The sequence below is a fragment of the Chelonoidis abingdonii genome, chromosome 13 (assembly GCF_003597395.2).
Source record: "Chelonoidis abingdonii isolate Lonesome George chromosome 13, CheloAbing_2.0, whole genome shotgun sequence".
Lineage (NCBI taxonomy): Eukaryota > Metazoa > Chordata > Testudines > Testudinidae > Chelonoidis > Chelonoidis abingdonii.
The window spans coordinates 19270884-19288661 of NC_133781.1; the positions used below are offsets into that span (position 1 = coordinate 19270884).

At 49.1% G+C, this 17778-nt stretch overlaps 1 long non-coding RNA gene and 1 pseudogene across 1 annotated transcript; both read left to right on the forward strand.

Annotated features, from left to right (window-relative positions):
• Position 1: 1 nt before the first annotated feature.
• Positions 2-16840, forward strand: LOC142047671 (uncharacterized). The gene is made up of 3 exons (XR_012656930.1): positions 2-142; positions 14136-15586; positions 16337-16840. It is a non-coding gene; the product is annotated as an uncharacterized LOC142047671 (long non-coding RNA).
• Positions 4414-13321, forward strand: LOC142045763 (CMRF35-like molecule 1; annotated as a pseudogene).
• Positions 16841-17778: the final 938 nt, after the last annotated feature.

Here is a 17778-nt window from a genome sequence, read left to right on the forward strand (position 1 = left end):
TGAACATTGCTGCCCTTCTTAATAAATATCTGGAGCCAGCCATGTATTGCATGCATTGCTGTGAACCATGGGAAACAAAGGACCCTGGAAACAGAAACCATAATAAAAAAGATCTGGCTTGTGTCTGAGGTTCTGAGCTAAGGTGTAAAAGATCTAGATTCAATTCCCACCTCTCCCACAGACTCTCTGTAACTGTGGGCAAATCACTTATCTCTTTGTGTGTCGGTTCCTCATCTATAAAACAGAAGTAATACTGCTTCCCTACTTCAAAGGGATTTTGTGAGAGTAAATTAATTAATGTCTGTGAAACACTCACTCACTGTAAGGAGTGGGGTTATAACAGTGTCAGCACCCAGCTCTTGTGAGCGCCCTCTTCGGGCTGATGCACGCCTGCAATTACTCAGTTTTTTCACAGGGCAGCACCTACCTCTCACAGGCAAACGCTTTTTAGTTGGGTTAACAGCGTTATCCTCATTTTACCCCTTTTAGGAATCTGATTTGTCTTGTTTACCTCACTTTAAAAACTACTTGCTTACAAAAATCAGACATAAAAATACAAAAGTGTCCCAGCACACGATTCCTGACAAAGCGCTTTCTCTTTTTTACCATATAATTTAGGAAATAAATCAACTAGTACAATACTTGTATTGCTATAGTTCAGTGTCTGGTATATAGGGCAGTATAAACAAGTCATTGTCTGTATGAAATTTTATTTTGTACTGACTGCGCTAGTGGTTTCCATGTAGCCGGTTGTAAAACTAGGCAAATATCTAGATGAGTTGATGTACCCTCTGGAAGTCCTCTGTGTACCCCCAGGGGTAAGCAAAGCCCTGGTTGAGAACCACTGGTCTAGAGAAAAAAAGGTCCCACGCTTTTCTTTGCTTCTCTGCGTATACTCACATCCTTGGTGGTAGGATCCCAGAGAACAAACTAACATAGGGACCTTGTGGGGTTAGATTTCTTGGCAGGAAGCTAGCAACTCTTGTTGCAGGGAAGCACTGGACAGGGCGTGTCTGGGTCCAATCACTTCAGGATCTAGATGTCTGGTTGACTGTCCCGTGGGTCAAAGGCAGTTAGTGTGATGAATTGGGGATGTCCTAGCAAGGGAGGGTGCTGCAGCCTGTGTCTGTCTCTTCTCTTTGTTCACACTGTCACCCTCAGGCAGAGCAGCCAGAGAACGCTCAGTTGGGAGCAGTGAGGTCGTATCTGCAGGGTTTCACAGCTTCTACTTACTCTCTCCTCCATAGATCCCAGCTCAGCAATGTCCATTTCTTGCTCTTGTTCATCTGGAAAGTCCCCATCTTTCTGTGCATCATTTGGGTGAACATACAGTACAAGAAGAACTCCAGGGAGATGCCAGACAGGCATGGTGAGAGCCGCCAAATTTCACACGTTGGGCTGACATAGTCCATCTAATTATGCTCAGTCCTGTTTCAGTCAGCAGCCCTCCCTCTCTGACTGTTTGTGTCAATGTGTGTGTACAGGGTGGACATCCCTTCCCTCCTGTTCTATTGCTCTGATCAGGAACTCACACATGCAGGAGAACAAACACGCTTCATGATGGGTATGAACAACAAGATACTAGTACCAAGCATGTCTCCTACACTAACTGGTGGTTTCTGTATTTTTTGTTGTATCTCCTTCCTAGTTTAGTATCAGAGGGGTAGCCGTGTTAGTCTGGATCTGTAAAAGCAGCAAAGAATCCTGTGGCACCTTATAGTTTATGAATGGCTTGGAACCAGCAAAAGAAAGATTGAGCTCCCAGCTCTGTGCACAGCAGCTACTCTCACCTGGAGCTCACATGGATCTCTGAGTGTAAATGAAATCCTCTAACAGTCAGCCTTGTAGAAGGGTTCAGTGGATCCAGCACTTACTCCAGAGTGAGGACAAAGGAGGGGATGAGCCCCAAGGGGCACAGTTCCCCGCCATGAATGTAGAGGAAACATAAGGTGTCAGAGCCTGAGCAGCTGGAAGGAGAGACTCATCCCCTTCCCACAGTTTGAGTTTGGCTCTTGCAGCTGGATTGCACTTTCTGCAGCTCCTTTTCCATCATTCATCTTCACCCCTCCAGTCTCTTCTACAGCAAGCTCCTGGGAACCACTCAAACATAATCTCGTCTCTCAGACATGCACACAGAGAGGTTAGCCTCAGTTGTATCTCGAAAGCGGGCATCTCACTTACTGCTAACCTGTAACACACGGCACCAATGAAATGTGTTTTGCAATAAAGCGTTTTCCTCGTGTTCTGCAGAGAGGCTCTCCTGGAAACATCTGTCTGGCTCTCTGCCCCTCTGGCTGGCCAAGCCAGGGTGTAATGTAAGAAGAAGAGGGGGAAGGGTGGACGGGAGTTCTGTCTTGGACCCAGGTTGTCCCGGGTCCGCTCTAATCTCCGAATTGTTCCAGCCCTCAGGAGGGTTTTTAAGTCCAGGCTTCCTTTGGGGTTGTTTCGTTCCATGACCTCTGTTCCTGGTGTTCTTTCTACCAGTCCAAACCGGCTTTCTGTGGTCTCAACTTTCCCAAAACACACCAGTTCTAGGGACACGCAGCTCTGCTTCCCCACCCCTTGTCGTCTCACCTGTATTTTCCATCGCTGCAGCCCTAGTTCAGTTTACTGTTTCTTTTCTCATGGCTGTCTGTGGCTGAGAGAGAGATAAGCACTGAAGATTTCTCATCTGGAGCCGTGGCCTTGGACTGGAGCCAGCAAAGCATCTTATCATCGGATGCAGTGAACTACCTACAGTGTTGAGTTAGCCCATTATCTGTTCTCTGCCTTCTTCCCCCTCTGGCCTCTCGTGACCTGCAAAGAAATCTTCCATTCCACACTCACTCACACCTTTGACCCTCCTCCGAAATGCCTTGTGATGCTTGCAACCGCGTTAGTAACATACAATGCTGATCTGCCTCCCCATGGGGGAGGTAGTCCTTGGGTATGTGACACAGGAGGGGTGCGAGGTGCAGGCTGGGGGCTTAGGGCAGTGAGTTGAGGGCTGGGGTGCAGGAGAGGTTTGGGCTCTGGCCTGGCACTGCTTACTTAAAGCAGCTCCGGGGTGGCAGCGGCGCACATTGGGACCAGGGCAGGCTCCCTGCATGCCTGCCCTGGCCCTGGCCCCGCACCGCTCCAGGAAAAGTGCTGCGGCCCCTAGGGAGGAAGGACAGAGGGCTCCACGTGTGCTGCCCTTGCTGTGCCTCCAGGTACCTTCCCTGCAGCTTCCATTGGTCGTGGTTCCCTGTTTCCGGCCAATGGGAGCTGCGGGGGGTGGTGGCTAGAGGCAAGGGCAAGAGCCCTCTGCCTCTCTGCCCAGGAGCCACAGAGAAGTGGTGCCGGCCGCTTCTGAGAGCGGCACAGGGCCTGCAGCACCACAGGGGGCAATCCCATGGGCTGGATCCAAAGTCCTGAAGGGCCAGATCCGGCCCGCGGGCAGTAGTTTGCCCAGCCCCCTCTACACTGAAGTGCTACAGGGGCACAGCTATACCAGTGCTGTTGCAGCCTTTCAAGTGTAGACAAGCTCCCAGTTACTATCTCCAAACACAAAACTTTAACAAGCACCAGGTTGTGTTAGGGCAAAAGGAACTTGCCAAGTGCATGGGCCATGTGATAGTCAGAGGTGCTGAGCTCTTGAGAGAAACACACATGAGGTCACTGTTAAGGGTGCAAGTTTGCTGACGTTGGGTACACGGTGCCTTTGGTTGTTTAGAAATGGAAGTGGAAGCCTTGAGGGCTCAAGTACGGAACTCCCAGCCCTACAGGCAATACGGATGTGGAAAGAAATGGCAAAGTCTTTCCTCTACAGTTTTTATTTCCATGCGTTAACAGTTTTGGATGGAGGCGTGTGTGGGGGTGTAAACTTGGCTGCCATTGTTCTTGATAATTATTTCTAGCTCTGCTGTACCCAGAGGGCTCAAGAGATCAGGGCCCAGTTGTGCTGGGAGCTGTACAAATGCCAAATAAGAGACTGCCCCTGCTGCCAATTGTTTCTACTCTAAATAGAGACAAGAGACATGACAATTGGGGGTAGAACAAAGCAGAGCTCGTCAGAAAACAGACATTTTTCCTTATGAGAAATTACCAAAAAAACCCAAAATTAAAAATCTTTGTTCAAAAATGCATTTAACAATTTTCAGGTTTTCCCACAAGTTTTCATCTTATTAAAAACCAGAATTTTCATTTCGAATCAACTTTTCGATTTGACTTAAAGTTTGTTTCATTTCATTCCCCCACCCCCTCCGACCACAAAAACAAACAAAAAAACACTAAAGGAAGCAATCCATGTCAAAACAAAACTCAAATTTTCATTTCATTTTCAAACGTTAATTCAAAATAATATTAAAAAATCATCCCAAATTTGCCTGCAGGAAAACAAACACATTTCACTGGAATTTTCCCACAAGGTTTTCAGTTTCAATTACACATTGTTCAGCAGTGGGAAAGCTTTCCACACTAAACCTTTCAACCAGATCGAAGAAGGAAGTTAAAACCTTAAGAGGCATGTGGTGCCACTGGATGTGTTCATTTTCTGCAAGGCTAGGCTGGGTCACTGGGCAGCAGGAAGCTGGTTTACACACCTCCCAGGATCTGCCAAATAAGAGAAGGCTGGGAATACTTAGGTGATTAATATGAAGGGTTTCATGCTGGAAATCCACACACATTTCAGGAACTCCTTCCTACTGCAGCTTCCATTTTCCACCAGACCCTGTAATAGGTCCTGGTACAAGCAGCAACAAACAAATACAGAACATCCCAACCACAGCTATCAAACCACCATGCACTGAGTAAGACACTTCCCCCTTAGTGTTTCCGAGGGAAGTGAGGTAGGGTAGATAAGAGGAACCCTGCAGTGAAAGAACTAGTTAGAGAGGCTGTTTCATTGCAAAGGCCTACAGGAGAAACCCGGACCCAGGACTTCCCACTAACACAAAGGACGGATTCTCCTGGAGGCTCACCTGGAATCGACGTCCCACCAGGCAGTGGGGAGAGGCGGAACAATGAAGATTTTCCCCATTCTGGGTTGGATGCTTTTCCCAGGTAAGGCAGCAATGAGCTGCGTATGCACCAGTAGAAACAGGCAGTGTTGTTCCTCCTCGGGCCCCTCGCACACCCACGTGTGTGTTATGGGGAGCGGCTGCTGAGGAGGGATTCCAGGAACGGCCTCTGAGCCTGCAGAAGCCCCCGAGCACCGCTCCCGGAGACTGGGATTTTGTATCTTTGCTAAAGTACCTGCCTCTCAGTCGGGGCAGGTATCATTTGAACGGCTCCTCGTGGTGCCTGTAGCTGCTCATTCAGTAGGAGCTTTTTTGGCAGAGATCCCCTGTTGGTAAAACTACTGCAGGTTGGTGCTTTACATTTGTAAGTTACCAAAAACTTCCCAGCTCAGAAGGGGACAAGACTGGGGTGTGTGTCTCTCCTAGGGGGTTAGTGATGACGGACCCAGCCCGAAGGAAGGGGACCAGGAATCCCACTGACCCAGTGTCACATCACGGACTCTGAGAGCAGGGGGGCGTTAGCGGAAACCTGGGGGGGGGGTAAATCGGAACGAGGCAGTGATTGTTCGGGGTTATTTGCCCGGCTGGCCATGAGGGCGGTCCCTCCATCTTCCCAGCAGTGCCAGGCCGTTCCCTTGGGTCACAGGTCAGGGGCTCAGCTGGCGCCACCACGTTCCCCGGGCCGTGGGGCGTTTTGTGTTTGTTCAGACGAAGCGGCGCCCGGGTCTCACTGTCTCTTCCCTCGCAGGCTGCTGGGCGGTTGACGGGCCCCGGGGCTGTCGCGGGCCCCGCGGGCGGGTCGGTGGCTGTGCGGTGCCGGTACCAGGCGGCTACGAGGATTATCCGAAGTTCTGGTGCCGGAAGGAGCTTGATAGGTTTGTTCTGTTTCCGACGGCGTCATAGTTCAGACCGATGGGTCGGAGGCGGAGGCGACGCGGGCAGAGGTCCCATCGAGACGATCGCACCCAGCGCGTGTTCACCGTGACCGTGGAGAACCTGACACCAGCAGACGCAGCACCTACCTCTGCGGGGTAAGGAGAGATTGGCTTATTGATCTCAGGGACGCTGTGGAACTCACCGTCTCCCCAGGTAAATCCCGGCGCGGCTCTTAAAGTACCGCGGGGGGCGGGCCCGCAGCCAGGCAGGCCGGTGTCCGGCGCTCTGGACACACAAAGCCTCTGGGCTCCGCGGGGCTGCAGCGCCGGCACGTGTGTGCGGGGCGGGGGCAGCGGGTGTCAATCAAGGCGCTGCCCTGGAGAGTCCGGTTTAGATCCCGGCCAGTTTTCTGGAGCCCCCCCGCGCTCGCCCCAGGGAACACGGTTCACACTCCTGCACTGGGTCGTGTCCCGGGTGAGGACGGGGAGGGGTGCAGCCGGGAAGGGGCTCTGCTTTCACCCTGGGCAGTCTCATCATTAGATTGTGTGTCCATCGCTTCGTCTGGAGCCTGCTGATCCTGTTTGCTCACTGAGCTCACAGCCACTGGCTCAGGTTTAAGGGTGTTAGCCAAATAGGCTCGTTTCCCCTGGAGCTAGTCAATTACCCCAAGGGGCACGGAAGACAGGAAGACGGGTACATACATTTCTTGAATTCCTTTTACAGATAAGTATTGGATCTGTTTAGCATCTTTCTCCTAGGTATTTTGCCTACGTGCATCTAAGAAGAGTTACATACGTGCAAAGATTAACTGGGATGATACTGGGATGATAAGCAGAGGACTGCCATAAGCAAGGAGTTAACAAATTCCTTTTGCTCTAACAAGGGGGAACCTGGATGGGGGACATAGCTTTGGTTCCCGAGGGCGGGGCTGTTAGTGCCCCGTGGGACTCCTTCTGAACCAGGAGAGGAAGGGACTGGCAGTGGTGGGGGCTGGGTATCACTGTTGCTGACAGGATTGGGGATGTTCCAAGTGAATAAAAGACTCACAGTGTGAACCGGTGGAACTCCTCGCTACAGGATGTTGTGATGGTCAACACTATAACATGGTTTAAAAAAGAACTAGATAAGTTCATGAAGGACAGGTCCATCAATGCCTATGAGTCAAGATGGGCAGGGATGCAATCCCATGTTCTGGATGTCCCTAGCCTCTATTTGCCAGAAGCTGGGGATATGCGACAGGGAATGGATCACTTGAAGATTACCTGTTCTGTTCATTCCCTCTGGGGCGCCTGGCATTGATCACTGTTAGAAGACAGGATACTGGACTAGATGGACCACTGGTCTGACCCATATGGCTGTTCTTATGCTCTTAGGAGAGGGCTGATGTTTTGTGGAGACCAACCCCCTACACACACTATGCCCTGTCCCACTGGTTAAGGGGAAATATAAATATTGACCCTGCCCTTTGGTGTGTCCCCCCATACACAAATCTCACATTCAATAAGAATTTGCATTAGTGGAGTCAAATTCCAGCCCTAAAATCTACATGGATTGACTTGTGAGCCTTGATCCTTCCAGGTTGCACCCCCCGCTGCAGATGTACAGAGAACAGCAAGGATGGATGTACTAACTATGTTGCTGGTGTGTTAATTCAGCAAAGCATGGGCTGGCCAGAGGGGAAGAATCTGTGAATAAAATTCTGTGCTCTGCCTCTGGGTAGCACACCCCGCGGGGGGGGGGGGGGGCAAAGATGGCTTTAAGTCACCCTGGCATCTTCCCAGTTCTGAGCTGTCACGTGCACTAGGTAGAGGTGCGGCTGCTCTAATTTCCCACAACCTGCCCCCATGCGCTGCCCAGATACCACTCTGCATCCCCCAGAAGCAAAGAGATTCTATGGCCCTAAGTGACAGAGACATGCCACCCCACCCCAGCCTGGCACACCCCATGCCAGTGTTCTCAGTGGTGGGAGGCAGCATAGGGCCACTTGTTGCAGCCCGATGCAGTTGTTATGCTGGGGCAATTCTGCCCTGGTGACTGCAGGGCTTTCAGGGCCCCTCTACCCCATGGGAGCAGCCCACAGGGGCCTCAGCAGAGAGGAGAATCCCTCCCCTGTATCTCTTGAAGCCTAAACCTTGTTTTTAGGAGCAAGACTGTTTAGTGCCATTGAGAAAACAGCATTTCGTCCTGGGGAGTCTGATTGACTGAGTCTGTTTTTATCCACAGCTACTTCTTCCCCACCCGCAACAGAAAAGTCATCATCAGCGACATCATCAGCAACAGTGCAACCAGCTTCTTCCACGTCAAAATCTACTTCCATCTGGACAACTGCTGAGGAAGGGAAATCCAGCTTCTCTGCTAACCAAGATACCATGTCCCCTGTGTGAGTACCAGTGCTCCAGCCAGGGCCACTTATGGGTGCGTCTACACTGCAGCTGGGGGCGAGCGCCCAGCCTGGGTACACACTTGTGATGGTGGGGCTTGCGATGACGTGCTAAAAATAGCTGTGCAGACATTGGATCCCGGGCTCTCAAGCTCACACCTGACCCCCAGGCATGATGACAGCCCAAACCACAAAGTCGAAGCATGTGCACAGGCCTGCTGGGAAAGCCATGTGGTCACACTGCTGTAACCGTCCCCCTTCCTCATTCTTTTCCCTCCTAACAGCTTGTTCCTCCCACTTCCTGCATGACCCCTGAGAGTCTGCCCCTGCCAGCACGTAGGCACATGAGCCATTAGAGTCACATCACTAGTCCCAGGGACATCTACATCCTGGTTTATACGATCTATTCCTGACAAGGAGAGTCAGCAAAGAGTGCAGCCGAATGAGCGCTGAACAAGCTCCAACCGTAGACAAGCTGCAAGATCTAGAGCCAAAATATTTCAAACTAAGAATTTTAAAAATCGAACGATCTTTTCCCCGTATATTTTGTTCACTTTGAGCTCTGAGCATCTTCCAGAACAAAACCGACTGGTCAGTTTCACTTTTGCTTCTAATTAGCTCCACTCCAGCCCACGCACTGACTAGCTTAATCCTGCCAGGTTTGGGCTGCCAAGTGCCAGCATTGCAAGTGACATCCTTACTTATTTACATCGGAATTTAAAACAATGCATGGAAACATCTCTGTTGGTCTTTGATATGATATGACGCTGTCCCTTTAAACAAAATAAGATTTCCATCGGCTAAAATAAAAAACTCCAGAATCCCTGTCACCAGGAAAAAACCTAAAGGAAACCAAAACGTCTAAGGCCTTCATCATGCAAACCCTTCCACGTGCTTGCTTAACTTTAAGCATGTTTATAACATTAAATACTTGCTTAAAATGTTTGTAGGACTGGAGCTGAAAATACCAAAGAATTAACAAAGGTCACCACAAGTTAGTTAAACCGCATATTTATCAGCTGTACCAGAGAGGCTGCTGCTCATTCCTGCTCATCTCTAAGACAAGACTAAAAAAAGGAGCAGAGGAAGTTAGTTAAGTATCTGGCTGTGCACATTCCCATGCACCATGAGGCAGTGTCCAGATACAACACTGTGCATGAGAAATGAGCCATGTGATGGGGAAAATCACCAGACTAGTGCAGCTTTGGACATCCTTAAACTTGCCCTACCCAGCATCAGCTACATAGTGTCAGCTGGGCAGGAGGGGGTGGCTGCGTGTGACCAACCCACCTGAGGGGTTCAGACAAAGCTTCAACCTCAAAGTTACTATGAGTTGGGCAGACAACAAAGGGCGGGGTGGAGGGGGAATAATATAATCTATGAATAAAGGTGCCGATACAGCTAGGGCAGGTTAAAAACAAAAGTGACATTTATCTCCTCCAGTGCACCAAGCGCTGGCCTGTGTCTCGCTCCCCTACATGTCCAGGGCACAGAGCATCCCTGCTGCATCAGACTCTTCCTACAGACTGCACGATCTCGCTGGCTACTCACATTTGTATTTGGTACAGGTGCCAAACTTATTCTATAGGTGACCTGACTTAGATTTAGCCCAGACTAGGATATTAGCCTGCTGGACCCCGTGGGTCTGGTGCACAACACACAACTGCTCCTGGCTGAATTAGCAGTTGAAGGAAAAAGACCTTCTCTCTTTTTCCAACAGGCCCCGAGACTCAGACATCACCTTCTACATCCTGCTACCATGCGTCCTGCTGGTTCTCATTTTGTTTCTGCTCGCTGCTGTGATGTTGGTGAGACTGTTCAGGAAGAGGAAAAAAGGTAAGTGAAATCCTGCATGTGTCCTCCAATGAGTTGTGTTGCTGATCCTTGCTTCCCTTTCTCTTCCCCAAACAGGAAAGTCCAGAACTCCACTAAGCACAGGGGCTGGAAATAGGGGAGCTGCCACACTCCTTGGCTGGAAGTGGTTTCCTTCACATACAGGGTTTACAGTTTGGTTCAATGGCTCTCAGCACCCCCACTATACACATTGTTCCAGCGCCTCTGCCACTAAGTGACTTCTCTGCTTACTGCACCCTGCTGAGCTCGACAGAGCATGTCTGAAATGCATGAGACCCTCATGTGCAATGTTGTCTAAAACTGCAAAGAACTCTGGTTATGATGTTTGTTCTACATGTCGATTGGAGCTGGGCAAAGTTTTACCACCACAACTATTTTTCAGAGAAGAATGCAGACTCAGCAGCACCCAAACCTTTTGCCAAGTCATGTCAAATTGTTTCAGGGGGAAAAAAGCAAAACCTACACATCCAAAAAAATTGTTCTATTTCATTTAAAAAAGTCAAAACTAAACATTTGGGTTTTTCAATTTGAAACAAATTCTTCTTTCAAAAACTGTGTATAAACCAATCAAATATTGAAAATGGTCAAAACCGAAGAAAACATTTCAATTTTATCTAAACAAACATTTCCTTTAACCTGAAAAAAAAAGTAATTTCAATGTTTTGAAGTTGTCAGCTCCCCTGTCTCCATTATTTGCCCAGCTCTAAAATGCACACATACTCACACACCATTCATGCTGGGTAGCTGCTTACTCCACCACTGAAATCAGTGAGACTACCTTTGGAGTAAAGTTGCTGTCCTAAATCTGACCCTAAACACCAAGGTCTCCTTCCTTTTCACTCACTATGTCACTATGTAGGAGCCTGGCTTGAGAGCTCAGGTGACCTCTGATCAGTGCAGGATCTGGCAGTGTGTGAATAGTGATGGATCATTTCAGGGTCAGTCCGTTGCACAGGATCAGCTATTACTAAAAACATTACAACACTCTCTGGTGATTGCCTCACACAATGGAGCGTAGCTGTTGTCAACTGGGGCATTTTGGACCATTGCTGTAGAAGAGACCATTTTCATGGAGAAGCTTTTGCTAGCACCGAAGGATCTTTTCAAGTTTGGTTGTACTGATTGGATGGATTTATGCTGACTTGGTTTGGTTCAGGAAGCTAGGTCTACACTGAGTCTAAAGAGAAGCTGGAGTTTGGTTCAGAGGCCTGTATGGTGCAGGTGATGGAAAGTGGTCAGTGATTGGTGCAGTCGGCTGTATCTCAGCACCCAGAGAACAGACCTATTTCCTTTTGGATCAGTGCCAGGGCAGCATGGAGTTAACCTGGACTCAGTGTGTGTGTCCCCTGAAAAACAGTTATAGGTTAGCCCTGCAACTTAGAAACTACAAACCTATGAGAGCCACAGTTACCCCCTTACCTGTTGCTGTAACTTGGCTCTAATTTGATCTCTTTTCTGTCTCATCCAGCGCTTTCAGGAGCATCTGTGCAGAGGGACAAGAAAATCAACCTGTCTAATTTGGTAAGGCAAATTATAGTATGTCCTGGTAACATCACCTCTGAAATGCTGTCCTTGGGAGGTGTAATATCACAGGAGTGGGGGAGGGGAGTGTGACAGGTTGGGTCACAGAGACCCCCTTGGGACTGCCACTTGATGTGCTGAGACTATCTCTGAGCGAGTTTTCCCTGCCAGCTTGGGACTTCAGCACCCTGTCTTGTTGAGCCAGGCACACTAGCCTGCTGCAAACACAGACCCAGGTCTGAACCCCATCCCCCAAAAGCTGCAGGCTTAACTGAAAACAGCTTAAGAAGTGCTTCTGTCTCCAGCACCCATACCCCAGTTCCCAGTGGGGTCCAAACCCCAGTTCACAATGGGGTCCAAACCCCAAATAAATCCATTTTATTCTGTATAAAGCTAAGTCAGACTAGCAACCTAGGGCCTGGGATAGCCAACGGGCAGTTGGGTTTCAGTTCCCTATTCTCCTCCTTGCTTCCTTTTCCTCTTTATATAGTTCAGCCGCAGGGCAGGGCTTCCTGATTGCACCCAGACTGCTCTGGGTGAAAGGGGTAATACACCCGGCCACAGATACTTTAGGGATCTTAGAGACAAGTCCTCAATACACAGCCCAGACAAGTCACTTGGTTAAAAGGGACCTACTGAAGTTCATGAAGCCAGGGTCTGCTCAGCTGCAGATACTTGGGCTCCTATTCTAGCCTCTTCCCTCTGATCAATGAGGTTTTCATTTCAGGGGTCAGAAGAGACAGAAGAGGTTTCTTATGTCACTGTAACGATTTCCACCCCCGACCAGCAGCCCATCTATGCCAATGTGGAGCAGCGCCCCAAGACAACACGCCCAGCCAAGCCCCCTGAGGAAACCCTGTACAGCGCTGTGAAGTAGCTACCCAAACACTAACTCTGGAGATGAGGCAGAGTGGGGATGGGGGCTGCATAGTCCTTATCCAAGCTGCTTGATCCCTATCTGGCAAAATTTGAAGCAACAGGGTTTAGAACCAAATCTGACCTGTTCAAACTCCAGCAGCTGTTGTAGGCAGAGGATTTATGGACACACTCAGCCTGGAACTGGAGTCTGTGGTTTGTCCGATGGACAGGTGGCCTGATGGAATTAATCAGTTGCTGTTCTCTTGTGAGGAGTGAGTTCAAAGAGCCAATGGCTGGACTTACAGACAATGAAACTCCCCAGGATCTGGTCAGCAGGACAGGAGAGAAACCTTGTGTCTGTGTTTGAATTTCATGCACCTGGTGCAAAAAGGGAGCTTAGCAGGACCACGAAGCAAACCTGCCTGCAGGAGGAGTTTCCTCCAGATCAGGAGAGAGGCTGGTTCCCCCGTCACCACCTCCGACAGCAAGTTCACCTGGAAACAGACCCAGGCATCCGAGAGATGGATGAAAATATAATTTATATGCTCACAGGTGTCCTTGTGATTAAATCTATCAGGATCTGGAATCAAATCAGGTCAAGCGCCTACATCCCAGCCTGATTTCATACAGGAACTTAAAATGCACAGAACTGAATTTTGAACTGGCTGGACACAGGGCCATCACCATCTACAAAAAGGAGCAGTGCGTGGGGAGGAACATGGGCCTCGGAGCTGTATCTATGCGTTATTGGGGGGGATGGTATTATTGAGGTTGCCTCTCAACACTTCCCATTATAAGACCCTGTTTTAGTTGCTTAGACCTTTGCCAAAACATGAATTTTACATTTTCCATGCCAGGTGTCTATCTCAGAATGATTTTTGTTTTGTTTGTTGTTGTTGTTGAAGTTTCAACCCAACAGTTCAGATATTTCTGAGAACACGGCCAGGGATAAATATGCTGTGTTGCAATGTTAACAAAAATTCTCTCCATCTTTTCTTTGAGAAGCTCTAGTGCCTCCACACTTTGGAGCCGGGAGTTGAAATCTGGCAGTCGATGGCCCATGTCTCAGAGACGTGCCCATTGCTGTGAAAATCCAGCCAAATTTGGCCAATTTATAAGCCTTTGAAAAATCCATGTTTGTACATGCTCAGTAAGAACTTCTTCCAATTGCACAGGCCACCTTAATTCCAGCATCTCTGAACTTTTCATTGCTTGATTTTGCATCCTTAATATTCTTTTAATATATTTTTTTGCATGTAATATGTTATGCAAGGAGGGCCTTCTAACCACCATCTTTCCCTCACCCTGCAGTATGGGTTGATGGTGTGAAAATTATATTTATTTTTCTTGCAGATTTAAGACTTTCTTCTTGAAAAGGGAATTTGTGACCATCCAGAAACAATGAATTATTATAAATTCTGTTTCACTAGCAACACTCATTTATACTGCATGACCAGTGTTAATCAGGCTCCCTACAGAAAGCCCAATGAAGGTGAGAGGGTCAAAAAGTGACTGAACATTGCTGCACTTCTTAATAAATATGTGGATCCAGCCATGAATTTCATGCATTGCTGTGAATCATGGGAAACAAAGGACCCTGGAAACAGAAGGCATAATAAAAAAGAAGATCTGGCTTGTGTTTGAGGTGCTGAGTTAGGGTGTGTAAGATCTAGATTCAATTCCCACCTCTACCACAGACTTCCTCTGTAACTGTGGGCAAGTCACTCACCTCTTCATGTGTCAGTTCCTCGTCTACAAAACAGAATACTACTGCCCTACTTCACAGGGATTTTGTGAGAGTTCACTAATTAACATCTGTGAAATGCTCACTTACTATAAGGGGTGGGGTTGTAACAGTGTCAGCATCCATCTGTTGTGAGCACCCCCTTCTGGCCGATGCACGCCAGCAATTACTCAGTTTTTTCACAGGGCAGCACCTACCTCTCACAGGCAAACACTTTTTAGTTGGGGTGAACCTGCTTTTCTTTGGGTTCTGGTGCCCCCCTGGCCACTGGTTGTTCAGCAGGTCTTCAGCAACTCAGCCCTCCGGCCAAGACACAGACATCATCACCCCTTCCGGGGTATACAATCTTTCCTTCTCCCAGTCCTGGTATGGGGAATTAGCACCAAGTCTTCCTCCCAAGAGGCACTGCCTTCTTTAACAGCCTAACAGGGGCCCATCTCAGGCCTGGTCTACACTACGTGTTTAAACTGAATTTAGCAGTGTTAAACCGACTTAACCCTGCACCCGTTCACACAACGAGGCCCTTAATATCGATATAAAGGGCTCTTTAAACTGGTTTCTGTACTCCTCTCCAACAAGAGAAGTAGCGCTGAAATCGGTATTGCAATGTCGGATTAGGGTTAGTGTGGCCGCAAATCGACGGTATTAGCCTCCGGGCGGTATCCCACAGTACACCATTGTGACCACTCTGGAAAACCATCTGAACTCGGATGCACTGGCCAGGTAGACAGGAAAAGCCCTGCAAACTTTTGAATTTCATTTCCTGTTTGGCCAGCATGGAGAGCTCACCAGCACAGGTGACCACGCAGAGCTCATCAGCACAGGTAACAATGCAGTCTCCTGAGAATCGAAAAAGAGGTCCAGCATGGACCGCACGGGAGGTACTGGATCTGATCGCTGTATGGGGAGAGGATTCTGTGCTAACAGAACTCCGTTCCAAAAGACGAAATGAAAAAACATTTGAAAAAATTTCCAAGGCCATGATGCAGAGAGGCCACACCAGGGACTCAGTACAGTGCCGTGTGAAAGTTAAGGAGCTCAGACAAGCCTACCAGAAAACCAAAGAAGCAAACGAAGGTCCGGGCAGGGCCGAAAAACATGCCGCTTCTACGCTGAGCTGCATGCAATTCTAGGGGGGTCCGCCACCACTACCCCACCCTGTCTGTGGATTCCGAGGTGGGGGGGTAATCTCAGCCATGGCTGAGGATTCTGCAGACGGGGAAAGAGGAGGAGAAGAGGAGGACAAGCTTGCAGAGAGCACACAGCACTCCGTTTCTCCCAACAGCCAGGAGCTTTTTCTCACCCAGACGGAATTACCCTCCCAGCCCTCCCAAGCCACTAGCCCAGACAATGAAGCCATGGAAGCGACCTCTGGTGAGTGTACCTTTGTAAATATAAAAACATGGTTTAAAAGCAAGCGTTTTTTAATGATTAATTTGCCCTGAGGACTTTGGATGCATTCGCGGCCAGTACAGTTATTGGAAAAGTCTGTTAACATGTCTGGGGATGGAGCGGAAATCCTCCAGGGACATCTCCATGAAGCTCTCCTGGAGGTACTCCAAAAGCCTTTGCAGAAGGTTTCTGGGCAGGGCAGCCTTATTCCGTCCTCCATGGTAGGACACTTGACCACGCCATGCATGTAGCAAGTAATCTGGTATCATTGCATGACAAAGCCTAGCTGCGTATGGTCCCGGTGATTGCTGGCATTCAAGCAACATCCGTTCTTTATCTCGCTGTGTTATCCTCAGGAGAGTGATATCGTTCATGGTAACCTGGTTGAAATTCAGGAATTTAATTAAGGGGACAGAGATGGCCATTCCTACTGGGCTGTTTGCCTGTTGCTTAAAAGAAATCCTTCCTTGCAGGTAGCCAAGCAGGGGGAAGGGGGTGATTGGCGCTGAGCTTTTCGCATGTTTGGCTAGCAGGGATCTTCCCTGCTACCAGGCGGTGGGGGGGGAGGGGAAGGGGGTGTTTAGCAGTGATCTTCCATGATACCAGCCACACGGTGGTGGGGGAGGGGTAAAGCGATCATCCCAGAGAATTGGATGGGGGGGGTGGTTTCTGCTGCTGCATGTTAACAGGAAAGAAGCAGCACTGAACGGGCTTTGCTTGGTATTTGGAAAGGAGGGCACTGTGTATATGAAGGCTGCAGAAGCCGAAAGACAATGGCTTACCATGGCCGCATGCAAGCTGAATTCTGCTGCCTGGACCTGCGTCTGTGAGATCTCTAACACCAGAGCCGCAGGCACTCAATATTAAGATGCAAAATGCGACCTTGTAGCAAAAATCACATGTGCTATGTAAGGTGAATAGTGTTGTTCACCGTGAAAGAGTATAAGCATTGTTCTGTAAAATGTATCTTTTTAAATACTTCTCTCCCTTTTTTCCCTCCCTCATGCAGCTGCAAATTTTTCAAGCCTCTCCCTACTCCATCCCGAAGGCTATCTCAGATAAGGCGGCAGGGAAAAAAAAGACGCGAGAGACAAAATGTTCTCGGAAATCATGGAAGTGACCCGCAATGAAAGAGCTCATCTGAATGAGTGGAAGGACGTGGTATCAAATTACAGGAAAGATGCCAGTGAACGTGAGGACAGGAGGGACGCTCGAGATGAGAGGTGGCGGCAGGAGAGTCAGGCAGGAAGGCGTGGGCAGGATGCAACGCTGGGGCTGCTGCGTGATCAAACTGACATCCTCCGACGTCTGGTGGAGCTTCAGGAACAGCAGCAGGATCACAGAGTGCCGCTGCAGCCCCTGTGTAACCACCCCTCACCATGTTCCATATCCTCCTCACCCATGTGTAAGAACGCGTGGGGGAAGGCTTCGTGCACCCGCCCACTCCCACCCCGTGGACAGCCCAACCAAAAGGCTGTCATTACTTTGAAATTTTTTTTAGTGGCCTTTTCCTTCCCTCCTATCCTCCTCTCCAAACCACACCCGGGCTACCTTGTCAGTTTCTCCCTCTTTTTATAATGAATTAATAAAGAATACATGATTTTTAAATGATAGTGACTTTATTTCCTTAGAAAGCAAGCTGTAATCGAAGGGGAGGGTGGGTTGCTTACAGGGAATGAGTCAATCAAGGGGGGGGTTCATCAAGGGGAAACAAACACAGCAGTCACACCGTACCCTGGCCGTGATGAAACTCGTTTTCAAAGCTTCTCTGATGCGCACCGCTTCCTGGTGTGCTCTTCTAATCGCCCTGGTGTCTGGCTGTGCGTAATCAGCGGCCAGGTGATTTGCCTCAGCCTCCCACCCCGCCATAAAGGTCCCCCTTACTCTCACAGAGATTGTGGAGCACACAGCAAGCAGCAATAACAAATGGGGACATTGGTTTGGCTGAGGTCTGAGCGAGTCAGTAATGTGCGCCAGCGCGCCTTTAAACGGCCAAATGCACATTCTACCACCATTCTGCACTTGCTCAGCCTGTAGTTGAACAGCTCCTGACTACTGTCCAGGCTGCCTGTGTATGGCTTCATGAGCCATGGCATCAAGGGGTAGGCTGGGTCCCCAGGATAACTACAGGCATTTCAACATCCCCAACTGTTATTTTCTGGTCTGGGAAGTAA